The sequence below is a fragment of the Carassius carassius genome, chromosome 9 (assembly GCF_963082965.1).
Source record: "Carassius carassius chromosome 9, fCarCar2.1, whole genome shotgun sequence".
In the NCBI taxonomy this organism is placed as follows: Eukaryota; Metazoa; Chordata; class Actinopteri; order Cypriniformes; family Cyprinidae; genus Carassius; species Carassius carassius.
Window position 1 is genome coordinate 1,030,001 of NC_081763.1, and position 5,000 is coordinate 1,035,000.

At 36.9% G+C, this 5,000-nt stretch overlaps 1 non-coding gene across 1 annotated transcript; it reads right to left on the reverse strand.

Annotated features, from left to right (window-relative positions):
* Positions 1-4,816: 4,816 nt before the first annotated feature.
* LOC132150967 (5S ribosomal RNA) lies at positions 4,817-4,935 on the reverse strand. Its single transcript, XR_009436137.1, has one exon. It is a non-coding gene; the product is annotated as a 5S ribosomal RNA (ribosomal RNA).
* Positions 4,936-5,000: the final 65 nt, after the last annotated feature.

Below are 5,000 nucleotides of genomic sequence, written 5' to 3' on the forward strand. Positions count from 1 at the left end.
ACAATATTCCTCTACAACATTCATAACTTCTTTGATGCTCTCCTTTCCTTTTACTATTATCGTTGTGTCATCAGCATATTGAAAAACCTTTCCCTCAGCATTATTTTCCTCAATTTCAATTCCAATTATTCCTTCTTTTTGTTTTATGGCCAATCCTAACGGTTCCGATACAAGTGAATATAATAATGCCGAAAGCGGACAACCCTGTCTTATCGATCTTGTGATTTTAAAACATTCTGTTAAAAACCCATTACACTTTATTCTCGTTAAAGCGCCCTTATATAAAATCTCAATATATTTGATAAAATCTCCCCCAAAACCAAATTTCTTTAAAACATCAAATAAATACTCGTGTTCAACCCGATCAAATGCTTTTTCAAAATCTAGACTAATTATGTAACCATCTTCATTTAGTTCTTTCATATACCATATTGTGTCTCTTATACTCATTGTTATATCCGCTATATCCCTTCCTTTTACTCCGTATGCTTGGTTTGTTTCGATTATACTTGGCATTACTTCCTTTAACCTGTTTGCTAAAACCTTTGATAAAATCTTAAAATCTGTGTTAAGCATTGTGATCGGCCTATAGTTTTTTAAATCTACCTTTTCTCCTTTCCTTTTATATATCAGTTTTGTTATCCCCATCCCCATTCTTTCATTAACTTCTTCTTTTTCAAAAATCTCACTAAAAACTTCCTTTAAAATCTTGGTTAAAATCTCTTTAAAACATATATAAAATTCACTTCCCAAACCATCTATTCCTGGACTTTTCTGTTTATTAAGCTGCTGTATTGCTCTTTCAATCTCTTCTTCACCAATTTTTTGATCGCATTCTTTTTTATCTTCCTTACTCACTTTTACTTTTATTCGATTCAACAATTCAATTTTTTCGTTTTCTTCTACACCCCTGGCACTAAAAAGATCTTCATAAAAATTCTTTATTTCTTCTAAAATCTTTTCATTCCCCTCTACAACTTCCCCATTTTTCCCTCTTACCTGTTTTATTGTTTCAGCTTTCCCTCTCTTTTTTTCCAAATCAAAAAAAAACTTTGTGCACTTTTCTCCCTCCACAGTATATTTAGCTTTGCTCCTTAACCTCGCCCCCTCATATTCTTTTTCCTCTATTTCCTTCAGTTTTTCATCCATTTCCTTTATCTTTTGTATATCTTTATTTTCTTTATTCAATTCCGCTTCCAAACATTCCTTTATTTTTTTTTCGTTGTATCTTTTGCATTTGCGTATTATGCTACAATACTTAATTGAGAATTTTTTTATTAAAAACTTTACATTCTCCCACCAAATTCTCTTATCTTCTTCATACATTTCATTTTCCTTTTCTTTTTCTATAATTTCTTTAACCTTTAATACATAGTCTTCATTTTCTAACATTTTTGTATTTAAAACCCATATTCCTGGCCCTCTTTGCACTTTATTCCAATCCAATTTAAAAAATAAGAACTTGTGATCGCTAAAACTTGTTTCTTCATACTTAATATTTTCTATAAAATTCTCCACATTTCTTGTACATAAAATAAAATCAATTCTTGTTTCACACACAAACTGCCCCACTATTTGCCTTCTTGAAAACTCTTTTTTCTTTTCATTTCTTTCTCTCCACACATCTATCATATTATTTTCTGCCATTAAAGCTTTTAATTCTTTTCTCCCTTTGTCAGTTTTAAAAACCATTCCATCTGCCATGTCTTGTTTACTAAAAACCGTATTAAAATCCCCCATCATTATTATTTCTTTATACTTCTTTACAAAACTACTTAAAACATAAAAAAACTCTTTCTTTTCCTTCTCCTCCGTTGGTGCATGTACATTTACTAAAATCAATTCCCTTCCTTCATGTTTTGTCTCTACAACCATACATTTACCCATCGTATCTTTGTATAAAATTTGACTTGCTTTAAAAACATCATCCTTCATTAAAAAAGCCACACCTCTCCCAAACCTCCCATCTCCATTATTGTACAAAATCCCTCCTCCCCATCTCTTTTTATATTCATTCATTACATTTTCTCTCCAGTTTGTTTCCTGTAGTACAATAATGTCTTCTCTTTTACATTTTTCTTTTATATTTTCAAATTTCTTTAAGTTCAAAAGTCCTCTTGCATTAAAAGTCACAACACTTAAAACCATTAAAAAGAAAAATAATAAATATCTAAAACCCATCATTCTCAGTCTTTCTCCTCCAATTCCTTTAACACCTCAAACCTATTTAAACATTTCACTTTTTTTCTTGAACTTTCTATATTTGGCTTTACCTTTAGCGATCTTCTTCGTATTTTTCCCCTCTCCGCCTTTTCCTTCTCATCCTCCTCCATACTTATTTCTCCTTCGTTATCAGTTTCTTTGTCTTGTTCTTTTCCTTTTTGTCCATGAATTGAAGATATGTCCATCGGTGTAATTTGTGTGTCCTCTTCTCTTATTTGTTCATTGTAATTTTCTTTTTCTTTTTCTCCTTCTCCTTCCTGTCTGTTGTTTGTTCCTTCCTCTGTTTCCTTTGGTTGTAATTTGTCTTCTTCATGTCTTTCATCACAATGTCCTTCATCATTGTTTTCTTCATGCACCTGTCTGTCCACCTGTTCTTTCCTTCCACCTACCACCCCCTCCATCCAGCATTCACATTTATTTAAAATTTCTTGGCAATCCGGACACCTGACAGCATTGCAGTCTCGTGCAAAATGTCCCCTTTCCAAACATTTATGGCACTTGAATTCTGGGCACTCTTTCAGTAGATGTTCTGGGCTCATGCACAGCCTACAAGTCTTCACCTGGTGGCTGTGCATCACCCTAAAGTACTGCGGGCCTTCAGCTGTTTCAATCTTAGTGCTGTAAGGGAGTGATGCCACTTCTTTGGGGAACCTCACCTTTACAAACCTTGTGCCGTCTTCGATGTCAGTGTCCGGATAGCACCTTCTTTTGATTTTAGATATGGGGGAAACCCCCCATCCTTCCAATTTGTTTACAATTTCCTTATCCTCCAGGTAGACAGGCAGGTGCATGAAGGAAACAACGTAATCTTTATTTTGCAGTTTTTTTACTTCACAGTCCACTCCCTATATTGTCAATCCATTGATTAAAATGTCACACATTTCTTCCTGTTCCAATGTCAGTTCATATTCTTTGCCTTGTCTGGGTCTTACAGCCAACACCTTTCCACTTCCAATTTTTTCTGAGATTGCTTTAATTATATCCTCTCCTCTCACACCAATCACATTCTCTGTACTCACGATCACTGTTGCCTCCTTTAAATATTTTCTTTCACCAAATCTTTTCCTTGCTTCTTGATCTTTTACATTTCCAGCTCTTTGTCGCTTCTCCAGTCCAGTGTCATTTGCCGTGCGTGTTCCTCCAGCCAGTCCATTGTTGTTTGCCATACTTGTTCCTCCAGCCATTCTAGTGTCGTTTACCATGCGTGTTCCTCCAGCCAGTCCTGTGTTGTTTGCCATGCTTGTTCCTCCAGCCAGTCCAGTGTCGATTGCCATGCGTGTTCCTCCAGCCAGTCCAGTGTCGCTTGCCGTGCGTGTTCCTCCTGCCAGTCCATTGTCATTTGCCATTCGAGTCTCTCCAGCCAGTTCCGAGTCGTTACCATACAATCCGTCGATTTTTGAGAAAAAAAAGATCAACCACCCTCCAGACAGCGATATGCTGCTGTTAGGTGGCTTTCAAAAAAGAAAAAATGCCAAAGAAACAATCACAGATTCACAAAACAAACAAAACAACCACAAATAGAAAAACACAAAATGGAGGAGAGCCTTCCTCTCCCAACTGCAGCCAACACTTCCTGTAGCTCTCTAGCGCCCTCAGGTTCGTATGGCCGTAAGCGAAGGAGGCTGCAAAGAGAGGGCTATTTAAAGATCAGCCACTATAATCGCCAGTGCATTATATAAGTAGGAAGGAAACCCAAAAGCTTACAGCACCTGGTATTCCCAAAAGTACTAACCAGGCCTATTAGATAATTACTGAAAAAATCCAAAAGTACTAACCTGGCCCAAACCTGCTTACATTCTGAGATCGGGCATTGACTCTTTTTTTTTTTTTTGCAAGATTATTGGACAATTAGTGAAAATTTCCAAAAGTACTAACCAGGCCTATTAGATAATTACTGAAAAAATCCAAAAGTACTAACCTGGCCCAAACCTGCTTACATTCTGAGATCGGGCGTTGACTCTTTTTTTTTTTTTTTTTGCAAGATTATTGGACAATTAGTGAAAATTTCCAAAAGTACTAACCAGGCCTATTAGATATTTACTGAAAAAATCCAAAAGTTCTAACCTGGCCCAAACCTGCTTAGATTTGGAGATCAGTTGAGATCAGGCATAGCCAGGATGGTATGGCCATAAGTGAAGGAGGCTGCAAAGAGAGGGCTATTAAAAGATCAGCCACTATAATTTCCAGTGCATTATATAAGTAGGGAAGGAAACCCAAAAGCTTACAGCACCTGGTATTCCCAAAAGTACTAACCAGGCCTATTAGATAATTACTGAAAAAATCCAAAAGTACTAACCTGGCCCAAAGCTGCTAACATTCTGAGGTCGGCCATTGACTCTTTTTTTTTTTTTTGCAAGATTATTGGACAATTAGTGAAAATTTCCAAAAGTACTAACCAGGCCTATTAGATAATTAATGAAAAAATCCAAAAGTACTAACCTGGCCCAAACCTGCTTAGATTTGGAGATCAGTTGAGATCGGGCATAGCCAGGATGGTATGGCCATAAGCGAAGGAGGCTGCAAAGAGAGGGCTATTTAAAGATCAGCCACTATAATCGCCAGTGCTTTATATAAGTAGGGAAGGAAACCCAAAAGCTTACAGCACCTGGTATTCCCAGGCGGTCTCCCATCCAAGTACTAACCAGGCCCAAACCTGCTTAGCTTCCGAGATCAGACGAGATCGGGCATAGCCAGGCTGGTATGGCCGTAAGCGAAGGAGGCTGCAAAGAGAGGGCTATTTAAAGATCAGCCACTATAATCGCCAGTGCATTATATAA